The 23,385-nt window shown below is 46.5% G+C and overlaps 1 protein-coding gene across 1 annotated transcript in view; it reads left to right on the top strand.

Moving 5' to 3' along the window:
• NPTN (neuroplastin) overlaps positions 1-23,385 on the top strand; it is a 458,659-nt gene that overhangs the window by 112,983 nt on the left and 322,291 nt on the right. The window lies entirely within an intron of this gene.

Below are 23,385 nucleotides of genomic sequence, written 5' to 3'. Positions count from 1 at the left end.
TAAGCACAGGTTCATTTTGGGGTTTGCCTTTGTTTCACCTTCGTAATCATTGTGGTGGCTGCTTGAGTAGGGTTTCACCCCGCAATCAATATCCTTGGTTCCTACAGAAAGTTTGCAGAGTTGGAGCAAGTACAGACTAATGCAAAATGCTATTGGTTAGATTAGGCAGAGCACTGGCAGCCTGTTTGTTGCAGGCTGATCCTTCACCTATATAGACTGATTTCAGTGAGCCTGTCTGTATGTCTTTTTTTTAACAGTTCTATCAATTATAAATCATTGGAATAATAAAAGGTGGTTAGAGCAATTTCTGTAAATGAAAGTTGATTCTAAACTGGATGCTTCTCTATAATTAATGTCCCATCTGCATTATAAAAGCCTCTGAGATTGTTCTTCCAGTTACTTATAGTACACTTAAAGCACTTTTTAATATTCTCTTTTCTATTGCATCCATAAGGAAGGTACCCTTTGCATAACCCATCATTTTGAATGAGTTCTTCCATCCATACCTTGTTTTCAAGTTTCATTGCAAAACCGAAGGGTAAAGTGACATTAAAGGTTAAAATGACGTTATAGTAAGGTATTGTAATAAGAGCTTGGCTTACGGGTAGAAAAAAACCATTTACAGCAAAAAGGTAAAGTATATAGTGATGAGATAGTAAGGCGTTGAAATGAGATACAATTCAACATTTAAAAAACACTGAAATCCAGAAGTTCTAATTCACTGAGCTAACTATAACTTGCACTCCCGCCATGCACAGCATCTGAGCTCACATATTACAACACTCATGACTTATTAAATTATATTATTGATGACTTCTCTGATGGAATAACATAATTGATGGGATTAATAATGACATAATTTATTCATCGTACAGTCACTATGACCACATCCTAAAGGTTTTTGGACTTGAAGTAAATCAACACACTACACCTTCGGTCGTAATGGACATAAACTTTGACATAACATGTCTGTTGGACTTGGCCCTTTTGGCAGGTTCACCCTTAGGGTCCGCACCCTCAACCGGAGGGTGTCCCTGCAGTGCAGGCCTGTGTCAGTGTTTTATCGCCACAAGCAGAGAAGCCCATCACAGTGGTGATTGGTCTGCCCTGCGTATTGGCTGGAAGGGGGTTGTGTTGGACTTGGCCCTTTTGGCAGGTTCACCCCTGAACTTTTTGCCTTTAATAATGACATGATGTTAGTTGATTTCTGGTCTCTGCGCACTTTAGCCCTGTGGCCCAGTGTAAAGTGCATGCGCTCTCTGTGGGTGTGTGGTGAGATTGGCCTGCCCTCCCATAGGAATGCATGGGGGATTTGTGTGTCCATGGTAGATCCTGATGTGTGGGGAGTGCAGGGTCGAGTTTGGTATGTGCGAACTCGTGCGATTAAATGCTGCGCAACGGTGTGCGCAGATTTATTGTCTCTAGTGGAGAAGTGCCACTTTTAAAAGTTGGCATGTCTGTGCAGTGAATGTGAATTGACTGTCTGGCTTGTGATTGGCTGGAGCTGGCTGGTGATTGGCTGGAGCTGGCTGGTGTGCTTGGCTCCAGGAGTCAGGATGGGTCTGCCCGGTGGTGAATGGGGAGATCTGCATGTTGATGGCAGGGAGGAGTTGCACCTGGGACCTGATTAGGGCTTTGCCTTCCCTTCACAATGCTGGCTCCACCCTCTGTGGCATGTCTGATGTCCCTGGCCTGTCCTGTGAATAGGGAGAGTGGCTGAGCAAAACCAAGTGCTCCAGAACCAGTTGCATCTGGTTTGCCCCTTGCCTGCACCTTTGGAGATAAAAGATTTTGTGTATATAAGAAGGGGCTGTGACCCCATGAAAATGTTCTTGTTCTGCTACTTGAATCTACCAGGGGCGTGCTGCTGCTGGAGCCTAGGGGAAGGCTTGCCTCCCTGGGCCCTGCCCAGCCCCTGGATGATTTTTCTTACTGGGAGTTGTTTTGTTCCATCCTTGATGCCCCAGGACTTCTTGAACCTTTTCCTCTTGATGCTGATTTTGCCAAGGCTTGTTACAGCCTGCACAGCCCCTGGATGCCTGGTGGACTTTTCTTTCAACTTGTGCAAAGATCTCCAAGGGCTTGGAAGAGAGCTTGCCCCCTGACTGAAGTCTCACGACCAGTGGACTTCACCAGCCTTTGTGAATTGCTGCTGGAAACAAGTGGCTACAGCGGCCGTGAGCTGTGACCGACTCTCACGACTGGCCTGGTGTCCTGAAGGCACCGCATCAAGCAACGTCCGCCTCGAACAACGCAAGCTCTGCGCTCACCGACTCCGTCCTGACGCCGTCACTGAGCCGTAGCCTGTACCGCGACTGGTAGACACCGCGACGTGCAACGCCTCGCTACACCGAATCGAACTGGTCTGTCTGACGCGGTCACTGCGGCTGACTTCGAGTCCTGTGACCGCACAGGAGTTGGACACCGCCTCGCACGCTTTGCGACGCACAGCCCGACTCTCACCGCTGTCTGGACTGATCAACACCAGCTCCCGAACTCCGGATCGTTTGCCGCACTGCAAGCACCGCATCAAAGTACCATCTCACCCAGCAAAGCAAGCCTTGGATCCACCGACTCAGTCAATGGGCCGCTGCCTGCACAACATTGAGGGACAACGCGTCCTGCAACGCTTCCTTTCTGCACCGTGACGATCACCAGAACCAGCTCGCACATCCGTGCCGGCCGCCCCAAGTAAAAGGTACTGTGACTGAGTTTGTCGACATTTGAGTGGGCCCGTACCGACGCGGTCAGTTGGATCTGCTAGACTCTGTTATTTTCTACAATGCTGTAGCCCGCCCGGGCTACCGACTCGCACAGAACCATGGTTTAGGCCTCCAGTTAATTGTTCTCAGCTGCCCAGCAAGTAGTGGGCAGCTGCAACGTTTAGGCTTTGCGCAGTGGCGGAACCTTGACCTTTGCTGCTTAGGCAGCAGTCCTGACTTGATGGACATAGGGCATTTGAGCCCCCCCTTTTTGAGATGGCCAGTTGGCTAGGGGGATATTTACCTTTACAGGGCGCAGGCCCTAATGTGATTTATGTGCTAAAGTTAGTTGTGCCCTAATGTGATTTATGTGCTGAAGTGATTTATGTGTTAATGCTTTTGGTGCTAGGAAATGTATTGTGGATAGTATGTTTTGCGCACCCTGTTTGATGGTTTATGCATAGGAGGTTGTTTTACCTGTTTAGGTTTGTGTTAGGGAGATTATACTTCCCTGTGTGATTTACGCTCCTAGTATAATTTCTACTTAGGTGGTTAGGGTTGAATGTATTTAGGCTTGTGGGATATTGTGCCTGTTATGATTTATATTACAGGTTGACACTGAGTATAGTGTCTGCCAGTTATTACTGGCTTTGTTCTAAGTTCATATATTCTTTTACTATTTCTTCACCAAGTTCACTCTGTGATAATTCTGACAGTGGCCCACGTGGCCCTGTCATGTGTAACTAATCCCTTGTAAATATTGCCCGTGCCCATTGGCACAATGTATATTGTGGGATTACTATCTGAAGTGTTCGGAGAATACAAAGGCTATTTTGATATAACCGTGTGTGGAGGTCCTTTTGTGGGGGGCCTGGGATCTTGTTGCTGGTGGGTGCCTGCGCAAATGCTTATACATTGCCTCCGGGATAAGCCTTACTGCTCGTGTCACGTTGCCAAAGGGGTGAGCAGGGGTTATTCTTGGCGTGTAACTCCCTTGCCCTGACTAAAGTGGTGGTCTCTGGCCTGGCCTTGGCGCAAGCCTCAGCCAACCAGAGATCCCATTTCTAACCTTGGAAACCAGTGGAAGGGATTTAGACTTGTTTGCGCAGTACCACAGCGACAACTGGCTTCACTACAAAACTCTGCATTTTAGATAGTCACATGGAAAAGGGATTATTGTATTCTAAGTTGGTTCTAAATGTCATTTCTTTGGAAATATGTTTCTTGTGCACCCAAGTCTGTTTTATTATGAGTTACATTTGTAGTTTTAATTGTATCCATGTCATGCACTTTTTAAAATGTCCGTGTTCAGAAACTCTTTTACTAGTGAGCAAGACTGCTAATCAGTCGAAACGCATATGGTAGCGGCGGAGATAAAGATTAAATGAACTGCACACGGCGTCGTCATCTTTGTATTTAATGTTGACACTCAGCTCGAGGAGTCCGTTTCGACGACGCTACTCGCGTTGGGTGGCAAGGAATGCTCGAGGACTGTGAGGAATGAATATATATATATATATATATATATATATATATATATCAATCAAATCTTTTTCCTTTAATGACTCCAAACTGCTCTACAGATTTACACCAAATTACAATAAATATTCTTTCTGGTCCAAGATCTAGCTTTCTGCCAAATTTGGGGCAATTCTGTTCAGCGGTTCATGCTTTAGTTGTGCCTAAAATCTCTATGGGAACTTGCATGAGGAAAAAGAGTTTTGTTACACTCACCCCTCCCACTTTTCTCTGCCCTTGCTTGACTCCTCACACGAGGCAGCTTACGTGACTGGCATGTTAGTTTTGAAAAATTTGTGAAGATTCGACTAACAGCTCAAAAGTTATTAGCAAAACAAAAATGCTAATCATATGGAAATTAGGTCCTAAACATACCTACTGGAGATCGAAGAAAAAATAAAACAAATCTATATATACTAGCAGCCCGTCCTGACCTTGTCCGGGAGCAATCAGGCTTCACCGCCCCCCGCCCGCCCCAACATTGTCCAGCAGCCCGGGCCCCCGCCCACCCCGTCCCCCGCCTGCTTCGACCCCCGCCTGCCCAGACAGCCAAACCTATGTACATCGGGCCCAAAAAACAATGAGTCAAGATGGTGGTATTGCATGCATTTGAAAGGGAGTGTGCATTTTGTTAACTCTTCTCAGTGCGAGTTAAAGAACCATTTGCGAACATAATTAAGTAAATGATGCACTTGGCTTCCCCGACCCTTGCCCACAGCCCGGACCCGCACTTGGCTTTCCCGCCCGCAGCCCGGACCCCCGCCCGCAGCAGTAAATGATGCACTTGGCTTCCCCGACCCCCGCCCGCAGCCCAGGCCCGCACTTGGCTTTCCCGCTCGGACCCCCGCCCGCAGCAGTAAATGATGCACTTGGCTTCCCCGACCCCCACCCGCAGCCCGGACCCGCACTTGGCTTTCCCGACCGCAGCCCGGACCCCCGCCAGCAGCAGTAAATGATGCACCTGGCTTCCCCGACCCCCGCCCGCAGCCCGGACCTGCACTTGGCTTTCCCGACCCCCGCCTGCAGCCCGGACCCCCGCCCGCAGCCCTGGCAAATGCCTGCCCCGTCCCTCGCCTGCCCCGTCCTTCGCCTGCCCCGACCCCCGCCTGCTCAGACCCCCGCCTGCTCCGACATTGTCCGTGGGTCCCCGGAGCCTTACCTCATCCGCCGCTCCTCCCCCGCGCTCCTCAGTTCACCGCTCTGCTGATCCTCACCGCCTGTCTGCCGGTTGTCACCGCTCCTCCCCCGTGCCATGTCCGCCACTCCTCCTCGCGCTCCTGGACGCCGCTCCTCCCCACACTCCTGACGTGAGCACGCAGGTCACGGCCGGTGCTACTTCTCGGGGACTACTTTTTTTTAATGTACATTTTTTTAATATAATGTATTTTTTAACTTTATATAGCCTATGTCCATCTGCACACCTTGAGGATTACAACGATGTATCGGGTGTGTGGATTGGTGCTGTGGTTCCAGAGTTTACCCGCCTCAAAGGCTCAAAGTTCTTCCTTTATAATAGTAGTATAGATAGATCGCTATATATAGATATATATATCATATATATATATATATATATAATATATATTTTGCTTTTCACAATCCCATCACATCTTCAGTTCTCTAGGAATCACAGACTGCACTCAGGAGCCAGTTTTTTAAATCCGTTTTTATTTTGAATCACCTGTGCAACAAGGGGGCAGTCTACACATTATGGCAATTGCCTTCCACATGACCATATAAAAAATTGATTTCTCTCTGTCTCCTCACCAAGTATCAGTAGTAGTCATATTAAAGTAGTACTCCTCTTTCTCTTTTTATGTATATTTTACATAATATGCATAAATATTAAAAGAAAAAGAAATTAAACACATTTTCACAACGTTCCATTTAGACGTACTAAACTAGAGTAACTTTGTGCTTGGTGGCAACGTTTCATTCTCTTCATGTCACGGTAATCCATGACCTCCTAACTTAATACATTAAAATTATATATAGTTTTATGTCTCCCATCTATTTTCACAAGCTATTCCAGATACTTAACCCCAAACTACTGTTGGTGCAATCTTATCTTCAGTGTTGATACCACTTCTGGAAACCTAGACCCTCCTAGCCACGGAAATATAACACTCTGATTTCTGGCCAAACCTTACTGTTTGCATGGCTAGTAACTTTAAATTTTTGGCTTTTAATAAAGTACAATGTAGTCATAACTTTGTACTTCTTGGAAGCAGGCTTTTGTCCCCCGATCGATTTTCAGTGTTGGTATCCGTTGTGGACGATCTCATACAGTAGACAATCTCCATAGTGTTGATGTGTTGCAATTTGCTCTGTGTCTTCTATCTTGGAACCTTGGTCCACCAAAAATTATCATTTGGACTTTTTTTGCACTCATGCTGACAATTTGCTCCAGGTAAGTGTGGACCACCATTCTGCCTGAAAGTTCTCTCTGCTTTAAATTGCTTATTGTTACCTCATGTCTGAGAACAAAGGAAAATCAGAGCACAATCACGGAGCAAAGCTGTACTAGTATGCCAGACTATCTTTTAGACAGGAAAATGCTTATGATATGCAAGTACTTTCAATATGCTGGTCACATATTCCGTACATTTTCTGATTGATTGAAAAAGCTTTATTCGAGTTGTACATTCATAAAAGCACAAGCATACATTTTAAAATTCATACATTTTAAAATACATTACAATTAAAATTCATATTTCATACACATAAAATACATTTTAAACAGTTGTGCAAGCTTTAACAAAGAGAATATATAAACTGTAAAATTTTAATTCATATTGGGAGGTAAAGCCCTCCGCCTAATCGACCATGCCCACCCCAAGTATTTTGCTGTTCCCAACACAAAAGGCATTTCGGTGGAAGTACAAATAATTCTCAACCCCTCAACACCGCTGGATACCCCAAGGTTTCTACAAACTGGCGCTAACCATACTCTCCTCGGGTTTGCATAGGCCTCACACAGAAATAAGAAGTGAGCAATGGTTTCGTTGGGGGTACCACATACCGGGCAACACGAAGTGTTAGTACTCCTCCACCTACCCGTCAATGACCGCAAGGGGAGAGAACCTGACCTTAACTGAAAAAATAACTTCCTGTCTATCGGAACAGTTATACTGTCCCAATACTGTTCTAGTACAGGTCTCGTTTTAATTTCCATGAATCTACCCCCCATTGTTTCTGTTTGTGTACCCCTCCAGAGCTTGTCTTCTGCATAATCCCAATATGGCCTTGATGGTGTTTTTACTTGGGAATACTTCCCCAGACGGGTTTTTCCAAAGGTTAGAAAGACAGAGCTCAGCAAGAACAGCCCTGAGCTTCTTCAACCATGATATTTTGTGGAATGTGTCTGATTTAACTAGGGCTAAGAACCCATCAGCATAGTGTCGGATCTCTGGGGTCGTCCAAAGCCGTCTCCAATAAAGGATAGGCCTTAATCGGGCCCGGTCACTAGCAGATCTCCTCCCTAGGTCAAGGCCAAGCGGTATTAATGGCACACTCTGGGGGAGACCCGTAATTCCCCTCAGAAACCTATTCTCTAATATTTGTAGAGTAGGGACCCTCTCAAAACTCCATACTTCTGCCCCATACAGAGCTGCCCCTAGAGCTTTAGCATCATAAACCATAAGGACCGGTTTTATGGGCCTAGTTTTTGATTTCACTTGCTCTACCCGGAGCGCCCCTGAAATCTGCTGGTGTCTCAATACCGCCTTTTCTATATGACGTGACCAACCTGGCTTACTTGATATCTCTACCCCTAGGTAAGTAAAAACATTTACTACCTCAAGCTCGATGTTATTGAGATATACCCTTGGTTGAGGTCGGCGCCTTTGAGAGAAAACCATCAGCTTTGTTTTGCTAGCATTGACTTTGAGGCCATGCTCCTTACAAAACATGTCAAATATATTTAGGGCACGCTGGAGTCCAGCTGGGGTTTTGGACACAATTAGGGTGTCGTCAGCGAACATCAGGATCGGGACCCTGATGCCCGCTAGCGAAGGTGCATCCACACTTGCATCCAACATCCTATCCACAATACCATTAATGAATAAGGAGAATAGCAGGGGTGCCATTGCACATCCCTGACGTACACCCCGCTCGACAGGAAAATTAACAGTAGATTCCCCGTTCCTCCCCCATTGGACTTTGGCAAAATTGCATTCATGGAGACGCATTATTAGAGTGAGCAACTCGAGTGGGACCCCTATCATTTTCAGAACTGTTATGTTATGTTATGTTAAATAAATTTCTAAAGCGCAACTAACACCGTTAGGTTTCTTGGCGCTATAATAGAGAGAGCAGATAAGGAAGCAGAAAGGCCAGTTATTTGTAGGAATCAGTGAAAAGAAAAGTTTTAAGGGAGGATCTGAATTTAGGATACGAAGTGGACAACCTAAGAGGAAGGGGGAGGGAATTCCAAAAAGTGGGGGCCAAAAAAGAAAACTTAAGGCCGCCATGTTTCTTCCTCTTGTATCTAGGAACTGATAACAAGGCTAATTGGGAAGACCGGAGAGTACGAGAGGGAACATAGGGGTGGAGGAGGGAAGAAATGAAGAGGGGACCCTGACCAGCAAGGGATTTGGAGATGATACAGCCCAGCTTAAATTTACAGCGGGCAGCTACCGGGAGCCAGTGGAGGCTTTTTAGGAGGGGGCGAACATGTTGATCTCTTGGTTGGAAATGAATCAGGCGGGCAGCCTGGTTCTGGATCAACTGAAGCCTCCTGAGTTGGTAAGCTGGAATGCCTACATAAAGCGCATTGGCATAGTCAAGCCTCGATATAACTAGCGCAAGCAGGGCCAAGATGAGGGCCTCGGAAGTGAGTAGGCGGGAGATTTTCCGTATTTTTTTAAGTTGGAAATGGCTAGAGGAGACTACCGCGCTAATCTGGGGCGTCATAGAGAGGTCACTGCTAATGACGACTCCCAGGCTTTTGGCACAGTTAGCAGGGCAGGGTGGACTGCCAAGGCTGACAGGCCAAAAGGAAGAGTCCCAAGGGTTGGAGGGACCCCTGACAAGAACCAGCTCAGTCTTGTCGGGGTTGAGCTTCAGGTGGTTAGAGCTCATCCAGTTGCTAATGAAGCAAAGGGTGTTTTGGAAGGTGGAAATGGATTCAGCCGAGGAGTCAATGGTGAAGATTAGTTGTATGTCATCCGCGTAATTGAACGCGGTGACATTGAACTGTCGGAGGGCACGGATAAGTGGGGAGAGGTACAAATTAAAAAGAAGGGGGGATAGGGAAGAGCCCTGTGGGACTCCGCAGGTCAATTTGACCTGAGCGGCAGAAAACTGGGACAGCCTGACTGCTTGATGGCGTTGGGTCAGGAAGGAGCGGACCCAGGCCAGGGCGGTACCCTGGATGCCGGCCTCCCCGACACGGTCGACCAAGATATCATGGTCGACCGTGTCAAAGGCGGCCGACAGATGCAGGAGGACCAGAGCCTGGCAGATGTTAGCGTCCGCCCCCCTGCGCAGTTCCTCCATAACAGAAAGAATGACTGCTTCTGTGGAGTGCGCAGGTCTGAATCCAGCCTGCTGGGGGTCCAATACACTTGAGTCTTCCACAAAAGAACTAAGAATGTGAGTAACGTGCGACTCTAAAACTTTACTAAGAAAAGGAAGGAGGGAAATTGGGCGATAGTTGCTCATGATGGAGGGGTCTGCCGAAGGTTTTTTCAGAATGGCAACCACCTCGGCCTGTTTGAAGGATCCAGGAACCTCCCCAGTAGTAGAACTGCCCATAGCTTGCTCCTTGGAACCAGGTCGAAAGCAGCCCTCAAGTACATTTTCTGATAAATCATAGTGCCCTTTGTGTTCAGTGAAAAACAGACCGAGTAGATTTCCCTATCTATCTGCCTATGTATCTGTCTATCCCTCCATTCATCTCTATATCTCTCTGTATCTATATCTATCTATAGCCTCCAAAGCTACTCTTAGTGATTTTGTTTTCTACTGAAACCCTATGGAAGATCGGCGGCGATCTCCACTGTGTAGGTATGAGTCAGATGTAGTTTCCATTAAAAATGCATTTTTTAAATTTGGTAATAACTTTTAACCCACTGGATGCATTTGCACTGACTTTGACAAATAATTAGTCTGTTAAGGCCTCCCAAGATGATTTACATACACATCTGTTGCAGCGTAGAGAGTTTCCTATTCTAGATCACATAGGAGCTTTTGCTCACGCCTACACTTGACATATTTATAGCAAACTTGACATGAAAGCAGAATTTTACACAGAAAGCATGATTGTTTGGTTTGGTGTAAATCCTTTCAGCAGATTTGGGTTATTAACATTTTAAATTGTGAGTAGTTTTTAAAGGCTTCACACCCTTTGCACTGACAAAAGCGATTAGCTTGAGAGGGCCTCTGAAATTTTCTTTTTTTTATTTTCCTTTTCCTTTTTAGCATGCGAATCATCACGAACTCGTTAGTTCCGCACTGTGGATTTGTTTTCCATAGGTATTGCCTATTTCAAAGGGAATCCATCGCAGGGAAGTCCTGTGGAAACATTTACTACAATATCAGGAAAGAAGGCAGAAACACATGACTCAAAATGAGATTGCAATCTTATCAGTGGCCATTGTAGGTAGTGCATTTATTCATCATTTTGATAAAAATCAGGAGTCACTTGAGTTTCAGTAAGAGTGGGGAAAAAAGATGGATTTCATGTGGGACGGAGAGATAAGAATGCTTGCAGCGGAGGATAGCCAATCTGAGTAGGAGCCTTACCAAAGATCAGGCCCTCTGCCCAACCCCTGCAGCACACGTCCAAAGACCATGCGTAGTAAGGTTGAGAAGGTCGCAGGGCCTGGCTACAGCCATGGTCTTGAACGGTTGAACACTATGCTCATCAAAAGTTGACTGCCTTTGCTGGTTGAGAACCAGGCCCATGCTAACCTCTGCTGCTCAGCCAGACCATCCATCTCTCTCTCTTTTTCTTTCTCTCGCGCTCTCTCACGCTCTCTCACGCTCTCTCTCTCTCGTGGTCTCGCTCTCCTCCCTCCCCCACACAGCTGGTTCAGGTACATCGACCAACGTTTGTGAAGGAAAGGATTGTACATTATTATGCAAAAAAAATCACTGAAATTCACCAGTTATGATTTTAACACCTGCCAACTGCACAGAAGCAAACAAATAAACGTGTCAAGAGAACATCATGGTAAGTGGCATCAGTTATGGCATGTGTTGTACATTCATAACTGTAACTGCCGACTTTCATTAGGTTTATGCGTTTGAATCACAACCACCAGTTGTTAACTGTTTTTCTCAGTGTGTATAATAATATATCTATATAATATTATATAGATGAACACAAAACTACAAGATCCCCTTTACAAACCTACAAGACCCTTTCACTACTTCCTCTCGAAAGTAGGTATTGCAGAAAAGACTGTTATTGGTAGACCTTGAATATCCTTCCCACCTTGCTGGCCAAGTAAGTGCTCCTTCAGAAAGAAGGCGAAAAGAAATGTTGGGTCACAGTTTTTTTAAGTGATAAGATTAGAGAGGCATAGCCACCATATGGTACCTCAACAAGTACAAGCACTCCATGGCGGGGTGAGGTCCTGGACCATGTGCCAGGAGGCCTTTGGAAGTTGCTGAAACGGGGCATATTTTTGGTTCTACCTGGTCCTGCTGCGCTGAGCAATGAGATACATTTGTTGCTTGGTGTGGTGCCCAGACTACTGATCCCCTTGCAGCCAAGCTTTCTGACGTCCTTTTGTTTGTCATTTTGTTGTAAGCAACGCTTAGTAGTTGGGAATTTGAAAGGTTTCTTTTCTGCCCTCTCTCCCTTTTTGTGCTTACCAAACAGACTGATCAAATGCATCACAACTAGTGATTCAAACAAGACCAATATTTGACACACGTTTTTCCTGCCAAACCCTTTGTAATGCCTCAATGGGACCTCAAACTGGTTTTGACATTCGTGAAGAAGTATGCCTGCTCTTTGAGCCATTGCACAGTTGTTTTAAAAGGTCTTGATGTTGAAATCAGTGTTCCTTATTGCCATCACGTCTGCATGCTGTGTGAATGAACTGTAGGGGCTGTTGGTTCAACCACCTTGCCCCACCTTTCCAGACAATTTTCTGCTAAGAACTGAGGTGGTTTATCCTCCTAAAGTCGCAACACCCTCCAATATTGGTTAGTCAATCATTCTTTGCTCCACCTCACCCCTCAAAAGAAGTGGACAGACTCAATCGCCTTGACCGAAAAAGGATGTTAGTTTTTTATATTCACATTACGACAATCCGCTCTATATTGGCTTTTCAGGTGCAAAGAAATTAAAGGAGGTGCAGAAGAGAAGCCTAACTAGGTAGATAATCCTGTACAACACAATCTGATATGCTTTAGCCAAGAAGCATCCCTGCTGAAGGTCTGAGAGCCCATTCTTCCAGGGCCAAGACCTTTACTACTGCATTGGCATGAGGTGTGCCGATTCCTCACATCACCAGATTTATCATTGGCCTTTGATACCTTCAGCCATACAACCTTTATCATCACCTCCCTATCATTTGAGTGATATAGCAGTGGCTTCGTTTAGTTCTTTTTCACATAGGTAAATCCAGTCTGCCTCCTTCCCTTCTCCTTAGTTTGGCTTTGAAATAAGCGAGTTGACTGTGGTGTCTCTCGAAGGTCTGCATTTTCTTCTGTTCCTTTAATACATGCATTCAGTCCCTGACAGTTCTACACATATCCGTAGCTCTGAGGTCTTGCTTAAAGTTATTCCTACCCGATGTGACAACAGTACATTTCCAATAGTGAATAATTTGAAACTCTGCAGTGGGTAAAATGTACGACTGGTAAGGTGGCAGTGGCCATGGGTAGCCTCCTCTGTTGCCTTTTTCTAACTGGTAGAAATGATCACTTGCCTTGCTCTGAAGGATGATATAAAAACAAACCATACCTCAACCATACTTTGAGTTTAATTGCGACTAATCTTTCTGTCAGGGGCCGTTTTCTCTCATCCAGCTGCTTTAATCACATGAGATTGCCTTACATGTTCTGCATAACCATACCCTTTGAAGGATGATAGCAGAAGTGGCTCCCACCTAGACTTATAACTACTATGACTGTTTGTGTTTTTTATGCTAATTTTAAAATTGAACGTCAACCTTATCTTGAGAGCCCTGTATTGGATTCTTTAGCCCCTTGGATGGATTTTTCAAGCTAAATTCATGATCCACTTGGTTAATAGTGGTACAACCGACTCCTTTCTAGGCCTGTGCTAGTCATTTGATCCTTCTTAATAGGAACTGGGTAGTGCGTCTCCTTTTAGACATTAAACATTGCATAGCTGGGGCTTTGTCATTGCCTGCTGTGGAACAGCTTTGTACTTGACTCTTCATCAGTGCTGCATTGTTGTTCATTTTGACCCGGATAACCTAGATTCCCAGAGTAGTGTTGCTTATTGATTCTGTCGCCAAAGCAAGCTATTGAGTATGATTATTTTAAAAGTAACTTACCACCTTTATAGGCAAATCAAGTTGTTCCTCTTAAAAAGTTGAGTATGGTCATCTGGTCAAGATTGTAGCTTTCACTCTGCATCATCGACATCCTAGATAATAAAACTTGTGACAACTTGATCTGGTTATTTCATGGAGCAACTTAGTTCTTACATATCAGTTATTCATTGGCGAGATTGTGAATGAGCTGAATGGGATCGGTAGGCAGAATGGTGTCTGTACCCCACTAGTTCTAAGCTTGACACATGATTGCCTAAACAGTACAATTCTTCTTTCCATAGCATTGGCTGTTCCATCTCCCAGGGTTGGTTTGTTTGGCTATGGTAACATGCATGAGCAACACATTTCACCTTTGGTTCTCAAAGACACAGTATTCTTCAACACTGAATCCTCCATGGAATAGACCACTACCGGCAGTTCTGGACAACTACCCTGAGCTCTGGTGAAGACCACTAGCTTCCCATCAATATCATAGAGCTAAAAGTTGTCTCGTTGTCCCTTATTATTTCTTCTGTTCATTTAGTGGAAACTCTGATGTGTATATCTTCTATGGATTGTGTAAAATCCATGGATATTAAAAAAGTAGGAACAAATTGAGGTTGAAGTTTAGTGAGTTTATTGCAGAAGAAAGAATATCCCATCCATCAAGTCCAATCAGTCAGATGCAACTCGCTGTCCAAGCTCCTCAGTGTTTTATCACCAAGGAGCTAATCCTAAAACAACATCAGTGAACAAAGTCATAGATTGTCACTTAAAGATACATAGCTAATATGTACATATTACACACCTTCCTTCCTTCTAACAGAAAAAAGAGTGTGAAGGAGGAAGCAATAAAAACAAACCAATAAAACGTAAGAAAAAAAAATCATTTCATAACGTAATCTTTAAACTTTGAAGGAGTTTTGATAATCCTTCTAGTTTCCCCACAAGTAAACTTGACGGAGAGCTCACTGAACCTGAAATGGAAGTAGATTTGTAATCATCCACGGACGTATTATGGTTCTTGATAACATTAGGATAGTTCTTGATTATGTGGGCATTCTTCACTACAACCACCCTATTAAGATTCCAGATTCTTAAATCTTCTGTTTTCACAGCATTGGTGAGAACCTTCACCACTTTATGAACTTTCTTGAACAAATCAGAGGATTTGCGACCAAAAGGTGCTCTTATCATAACACAATCTCCAACACAAACATGAGTTTTCTTAACAACTTTTCTTTCATCGAATTTCGACTTGCGTTCTAGTACCTTACTGGATTCACGATCTTTCCATCCACATGGAGGACTCCTCTCAAACCCCTTTTTAAACAAAAAATCATTAACCCAGAAGGGAGTTATGAGAGTGTTGGGTTGTCTGTTTTTAAGTAGAACAAATGGAGTACATCCAGTAGTAGCATGAGGTGTTATTCTGTACATATCAACAATTTTGTTAGCACCTTCTTTCCAATCAACATTATTCAATTTTGATAAAGAGATGGATTCTTTCAGAACTCTAACAAAACGTTCTACCATTCCATTACTTTCTGGATGGTACAGGGAACATCTTTTATGTTTTATTGAACACTTTTTTAAAAATTCATCCATTTCTCTGGACACAAATTGCACTCCATTGTCAGTTAGTAAATACCCCGGAAGACCCTCTCTTGCAAAGTCCTCCATCAAAAAACTTATAACATGTTTTGTCTTCATACATTTAGTAATTTTGATCTCGGGCCACCTGGAAAATAAGTCTATGAGTACAAAAATATACAACTCGCCATCTTTGCACATTGTAGGCCCTAAAATGTCAAGAGCCAATTCTTCCCAAGGCCTAGTTGGGCGTTCCATTATCACCATAGGTTGGACCCTTGGTTTTAAACTCTTCTCACTCAAGGTACAGGGAATGCACTCACGCACTTGTCTCTCTATATCCAGACCCATGCCAGCCCACCAGTAATTTAATCTTATGCTTTCCTTGGTTTTGGAAATCCCCTGATGACCCAAATTAATGAGATCATCATGAAAACCTTTCGGTGGTATCAACCTGGTACCACGAAAGATCAATACATCAACATTTGCCATCTCATGTCTGACATTCCAGTATCTTTCTGATACACCTTGTTTCTTTTTATCCCAACCTTTCTCAATAAGCACCGATAACTCTGTGAGCTCTTCATCTGCATTCCTCACGCCATTTAGTTTCATTAATACCATATTTTTCAATGTTACACACCCACTCAAAGTCTTCTTGTGATTCAAGCGCATCACAATCTTCATCCGGCTTAACTAACCTGAAAAGTGCATCAGCTGTGCAATTCCGTGCACCAGGTAGGTACTCATCCCTTGATATCCTACTGGAAATGGCATCAATGCCTTTTCTGTTGAAAACTTCAACTAATGGTTTGTGGTCAGTGCGTACTATGAATTTTGTTCCCCGCAAAAGATTCTTTAGTTTCTTGGTAGCCCAGTGAACTGCCAAAGCCTCTCTTTCAATTACAGAGTAGCGACAAACTTAACTTTGTCTTTCAAATGATTAAGGAAAAACTCTTTAGAGACCATGGTTATTTTTGCCCCTGAATCAAATGGCTAATATGTACATATTACAGATTGCAAGGCGCGTCATGCTTTTATTTACTTGTACGAAACTTTATAGCCTCACTATGGCAAATTTTACAGGGCTGGGGGATGTTAAAGATGCAGCTAGGAAACGTAGAGTGTTAAACAGCCAAACACCTCACGCTGGACCTTGAAGCCATTCAGTTAACACAGCATGTCAAAAGCCCGACACATAAGCATGGACACTTATTGCATCCAATATTCTCAAATATACATGAAATGACCACAGCATACCCCATAGAAATTCTATGGTCTGGTCACAAATTTATAAATGTCTAACTGTGTGATAAAAGGCTCAAAGTCCCGATACTCCACCAGACCTGATACAGACGTAATTGGGCTAAATTGAACACAGAAACGTGCCAAAACACGTTAACCAACTACATTTCAGCTATTGCTCGAAATATTCCCAGAAGCCAGAAGGCACAATAGCTTTATGATATGGGTGGTAGCTGCCTTTAAACAACCTAGCTCCTTTTAAACAGCAACAATCTAAACTACTCGGAGAAAGGGCTCCATTGTTTCCATTGGAACTCTTAGTCTTAAAAAAAGAATCAAAAAGACTAGCAAGAACTTGGAGAAAATAATATAGCACAACAGATACGGGCTTTTACTAGAAGGCGGTAAACCCATACTATTACGCCATTAGGGAAGGAAGAGTATGATTTTGTCCCCAAAATTGACAAGATAGCAAATTCCTCTAAGAAACTGTTCAATTTTGTGAGCAGCCTGATAAAACAGACAAGCAGTAAATCGGGTCCCACACCATCAAATGATTGTTACAATACACTAGTCAACTTTTTTTCTAGAAATAGTTAAAAACATCCTCTTTTCTCTGAAAGGGGATCATGAAATCATACAAAGGCCCGCACTTCAACACGAAAAACGTAATACATTTCCAGAAAAAACACAAGACACGCAAGAGATTCTTAAATCTCTTAAATCGGGTTCCCCATTAGACCCTGCCCTTTTCAGATATGCTTAAAGGGGGCAAGGCAGTTATTGGCATACTGACTGACATGTTCAACCTGTCGATAGAGTCAGGGAATGCCCTAGCAGAATGGAAGCAAGCAGTTGGGCCGCTGCTGAAAAAAACATTGGTTGATCCCTCTAAATGTTAAAATTACTGGCCTATCTCTCTCCTACCAGGACTGAGTAAGATAATCAGAAAATTCTTCAATAAGAATCTCTCCCCTTATCTGGAAGCACATGATATTTTACAACCCTCTCAGACATGTTTCAGTGCTCCTTCCTGGTCTGAAACCTAACCTAACATAACATAACATGTGTATTTGTAAAGCGCACGGTTATCTTGGTGCTAAATAACAGATGTTTGTTGTTACCCAACTCAATGGTACTCATTTTATCGACCTCAGATGGATGAAAGGCCGAGTGGACCCGCCGGGATTTGAACCTGTGACCATGAGGTCGAACACAGGCCCCTGCAGTAGACGCATTAGTCCACAGGGCCACCAGCACTGTTTGCTGCCACGGAGGAATTAAAAGCCACCCTAGATCAAGGCGTGACTGCAGCCCTAATCCTCTTGGTTTTAATTGCGTTTGACACGGTTTTCCCACCAGGTGTTAATTAAAAGGCTGGAGGAAGCAGGTGTATCGGGACCAGCACCTAAATGGCTAACCTCCTTCCTTCAAAACAGAACGTTCCAAGTCTGAGGAAGCCACTAAATCTGGAATTCACTTCTCAAATCGTGGAGTGCCTCAGGTATCCTCGTTAACCCTCATGCTGTTCTACCTGTATGTGACCTTACTGTCGGGAAAATAGAGGCTCGTGGTGTCCGAATTTTTATTTTTTTTTCTTTTTTATATTTCTTTATTAGTTTTATATCTCCAGATCATTAAAACAAGCAAGGTACAAACACAGCTTAAATGCCTCTGCTGAGGTGGTTCGTAAATCAGTAACAATGCAAGACAAGTCGTATAGCGATGATTATGATTGTGGAGATTCCTTTGTCAACCATATTCGCAGCTACATTTTCACTTAAACATAACACAACTGTAAGAAAAACTCTCCCGGCCACCCCCAACACCCCCCCACCCCCTCCCCTGCTGCCGGGTCCATAGAATTGAGGTCTAAGTTACCTAATCCCTATGTTGGGTCACCGTGTGTCTCTCCTTCGTGCTCTGGAGCCTCCCCCTGCCCAGACGGCATTGCCCCGGAACTGCCCAGTGTCGACTGGGAGTCCTGTCCCGCCATCTCCTGGAGCATTGCCCCCCAGTAGGACCTCAGGTAGTTTGCCATCCCTCCTTGTGTTCCGAATGTGCCCATCATCTGCTAGTGCCCAATCCCGCAGATCCGCCCTCCATTTTGTCAGTGATGGGCCCTGTTGGGACAACCAATGGATCGCAATGCGTCGCCGGGCTATAACTAGGCCCAACATCAGAAATCGCCTGCTTACTTTCCGCTTGGGATCCCAAGGGATCAAGCCCAGGAGACAAGCACGCGGGCCCAGGTCTACTATCCACCCCGTCACCCTTGTCAGATCCTCCAGGACCGACACCCAATACGACTGGATTGCAGGGCACGCCCACACCATATGTATAAAATCCGCATGTGCACTACGACATCTCAGGCTGTGTGAGTCTCTGGTGTTATCAATGGCTTCGAGTCTCTTGGGTGAGAGATAAGTCCTATATATAATATTATATTGAATTTGCTTGAAGTGGTTACTCACCAACACCTTCCGCACACTCTAGTGTATTTTTCCCCACTCTCGTGGGGCAATCTCCTGTGGACACACCTGCTGCCATTTGTGTTCTATTGTCAGGGGACCCAACTTTTTATCCTCCCTCCATGCACTGTAGAGGCGAGTCACAAACTTGCGTCCCCCTGCCATCGCTATCATGGTAACCAGGGTACGGGTGTGCATTGGAGCCTCCGGAAACTAGGGCCATAGTTGCCGCGCTGTCGCCGCTATTTTGGCATATTGTAGAAATTGCCCCGGTCCCAGCTCGAAGGAGGTCCTGATAAGTGATAAATTTATCGTCCAGATTAAGGTCGGACAGCATCAGGCAGCCCCCCTCCTTCCACTTGTCTATTGACATGACCTGTTCTATCCGTGCAAAGGGTGGCATCAGCCAGAGATCCATCTCCGGGGCGAACGGACTGTCGAATTAGGCGCCGTACCACTCGATTCCATATTGCGGCCACCAGCTGCACCAGTGGCGGGCCGCTGTCTCGTCGCCCACCTACCTGCCACAGCAGCGCTCCCAACTGCCCGTTCCCATATGTACCTGCCAGTAAGGACCTCTCCCAAGAGGGGTCCGTATCTAGCCATGCAATAGCATGTTGCAGTTGTGACGCAAAATAATAAAGTTCTAGATCCGGGACTTCTAAACCCCCTGTGCCCCACCTACATTTCAGAACCTCTAAACTTACCCTACACCGCTTCCCATTCCACAGTAAGAGGACCAGGAGGGAATCCAATTCCCTGAAGACCCGGTGTGGACGTTCATAAAAAGAACCTTGCATTGTGTACAGACAGTGCGGGAGGACCGCCATTGTTATTAAGGCAATCTTCCCCATCAGTGAGAGCTTAAGGGTGTTCCAGAAGGTGATACTCCCCTGCAGACCCCGGATTATCCTCCCCATGTTATGCTGGAAGAAGATTGCCGCGTTCCGTCCAATCCATATCCCCAAGTAGCGAAGCGTGTCTTCTACCCATGGAAGTCCCATCTCCGGGCGTTGGACCCCCTCCCAGTCGATCTGCTCTCCAATAGCGTAAAGCTGTGATTTTGTTTTATTAACTGCAAGCCCAGAAGCAGCCGTAAACTGCGACAGTGCAGCCATCAGAGTCGGCAATGACTGCGTCGGCCGATTCAAGTAAATCAATGCATAACCCTTAGGAAGTCGTTCCGGAGATCTTGCACCTTCCTCTTCTAGTCTAGGAAGATATGGTTGTCATGATTGTCAAATCTGTGCGGGCCGTGTTTCGGATGTGTTGTAGGATCGTGTCCTGGTCCCTGAAATTGAATAGCCGGGCTATTATGGCCGTAGGTGGGGATCCTGGTTTCGGTGGTGGCCCTAGAGTCCTGTGAGCCCTCTCCACTGCAAACATTTTGGAGAGGCGCAGGTTAGGGAAGACCTTGCTAATCCAGTCCTTGAGGAATAGGTCCTCCGCCGGCCCTACTGCCCATTCTGGAAATCCCAGGTAGCGAAGATTATTCCTCCTGGACCGCCCTTCCGCATCTTCTGCCTGATCCTACAGCCGGGCCGTGTGATCCTAGAAAGCCGTGACTGTCTCCCTCAACTGGCGGACCTCTGATTGCAGTGTGCTCAGGTCCCCCTCCATGGTGGTAACCCTGTCCGCCACCATCCGGAGGTTCAGGCGCAAATGATTAATGTCCATCGCCATCCCATCCATTTTGGTTTCCAATGCCACCTTAGTGTCCCGGATCGCCTCTAAGATATCGGCTTTGTTCTGGGCTGCCGCATCCTGGTGGGTCCCCAGCTCCCGGTCAGTTCTACGGCGCTCCGCCGATGCTGGGCCTGGGACAGTGTATTGCATGATTTTTTTTTTGACTGGGCTCCTCTCGTTAGCCGGTCCCTCCCTATATCCAGCGCGGCTGTCCCAGGGTGCTTCTCAGGGCAACGCGCTGTTGGAAGGTGGGGGGTCTGGGTGTATCGTCCACCCCAAGGGCTCTTAGGCGTCCTTCAAGGCCCGGTCAACTGTTATCTGATGCAATCACGGCCGGGACCACCCCATGAGACGCAATCCGGCCTGTGTTGGTTACTCAATCTTACCGGTGCAGGCCACTGGTCACAGATAATGTAGTCCGGGCCAACTCTCGTGCCACCTCTGGGTCCCTTCAGTCAAAGCCGCACCACCACGCACCTGCGGCACATCAGCCAGGCCGCCTTGAGCATGAGAAACTGCAGCAGGAGTGGAGGTAGGCCGCAACACACCGGCCCTGCGGGGACCCTGCCTAAGGGCCTCAGAATCTTGTCCACTGGACCACCATACGTCGGTTCACCGCCACTCCACCCCGTTATGGAATCGGGGACCGCCCGGGCACACTAGTTCACTGAAGGGGAGGGGGGTCTATGGGCAGCCAGGCAGGCCGCTATAAGCAGAAATCCAGGCTGTGGGCCGCTGCGACGCCTCCAGGCAGCTACAGCTGGGGTGCAAGCAGGCCGCACCGCACCAGCTTTGCGGGGGCTCCGTCCCCAGTCACCAGGATCTCATCTGCCAGCCGGCCACCCTGCATCGATATGCGTCGCCCACACTCCAATCCGTGGGCCCCGTCTATTACTTCAGCTCTGTGCGGAGGCCCACCCAGGCTCAACACCACTCCTCACCTCCACCACCTTGGAGAGCTTCAGGGCACAATATACCTCCGCAGGGGGGGGCAAGGACGCTCTGCAGTCCAGTCCCTGCGGGCACTGTTCAAGATACGGGCCTCCGCGCCGCCCCGAGGCAGCAAGAGCCGGGGTGTGAGCAGGCCACACCGCACCGGCCTCGCGTGGATCTTGTCGCAGGGGTCCGCGGCGGGCAGCCAGCCGGCCGCGCACCGCCGGCACCAATCGCTGCCACTCCCCGCCGGGGTCTGCATCACGTCCCGCTTGTCGCAGGAGCAGCTCCAAACTCCGATGCCCCTTTAGGCACGGCCAAAAGCCGTACAAAAGGGGGTGGTGATGGACGGAGCATCTGAATCAATCAAACACTCACACCCAGTCAAAAGATCTGGGTTTAATCCATCACCGTTCTTTAGCCCACTCTGCCACCCCAGTTCAGACATGGCTATATGCAAATCAGTCTGACCCTGTGCCTCATGGGAACAGTCCAGCCCGAACTGCCAAGCCATGTCTTCCCTGGACCGGAAACAACCCAGATCTTTTGATGGGTGTGAGTGTTTGATTGATTCAGATGATCCGTCCATCACCACCCCCTTTTGTACCGCTTTTGGCTGCCATAAGTGTGGCAGGGTATGCTCAGACATGAGTCCCTTGCTCACTTTGTCTCTGGATTCAAGCAAGCCGGGCTGAAGGCGGCTGGAATGCCAGAAACCGGTCCTCGGAAGCTTGTTTACGGTCCAGGGAAGACATGGCTTGGCAGTTCGAGCAGGACTGTTCCCATGAGGCACAGGGTCAGACTGATTTGCATATAGCCATGTCTGAACTGGGGTGGCAGAGTGGGTTAAAGAACGGTGATGGATTAAACCCAGATCTTTTGACTGGGTGTGAGTTTGATTCAGATGCTCCGTCCATCACCACCCCCTTTTGAACCCCTTTAGGCATGGCAGCGCGCCTCACCGGCCCCTCAGCATGGAGGCCGCCATTTTCTGATTTCGGGCTCCGGCGGGTCCGTCGTGGGCCGCGTGCTGTTCTATGTTTGTGGGCAGTGTTGCTGTCGCAGCTCCAGTACTGTGTAAGTCAGGAGGGCCCCCACCACAGGATCGAGCACGGCGACACCACTACGCCAGGATAATACAGGATTTTGTAACCTTTGGGGCAGGAGCTGAGCAAAAACGCGTCTAGCCGGCCATCTTGTTAGGCTACGCCCGCCCCAGTGTCTGAATTTCTTATGCAGATGATACCCAGATTATCATCTTTCTCCTCACAAACTGACAAAACCTCAACGCAGCTAAACCACGGTCTCTGGTTGTAGACTGGATTGCAGCAAGCAGTTTAAAATTGAATGGGAACAAACTGAGGTGATGGTGCTGGGAAACAACCCCTCAAGGTGGATGGAGATAAACTAACCGGCATTTCTGGGCCCCCAGCCCACCCCAAAAGCAGAGGTGGAGACCCTGGGCATTTGGCTGGACGACAGGCTCACGATGACAACTCAAGCCAAAAACACAAGCATCAAATTGCTTTGGCTTACTCAGAACGTTAAGGAAGCTTCTGAGATGGTTAACAGAACCATTGCCTGGAATAGTGGTGCAAGGATTAGTTATCTCACATCTGGGTTATGGGACCTCACTATATTTGGGAAGTCCCAAGACTCATAAAATATTACAGGTTATGCAGAATGCCGCTGCTAGTATATTATGTAAAATCCCCAAACATCAGTCTGCTGCCCCGGCACTGGTAAACCTGCATTGACTGGTAGTCCATGCAGGCTTAC

Source organism: Lissotriton vulgaris, chromosome 2_2 (genome assembly GCF_964263255.1).
Source record: "Lissotriton vulgaris chromosome 2_2, aLisVul1.2, whole genome shotgun sequence".
Lineage (NCBI taxonomy): Eukaryota > Metazoa > Chordata > Amphibia > Caudata > Salamandridae > Lissotriton > Lissotriton vulgaris.
This window is presented reverse-complemented; position numbering and strand designations above follow the sequence as displayed.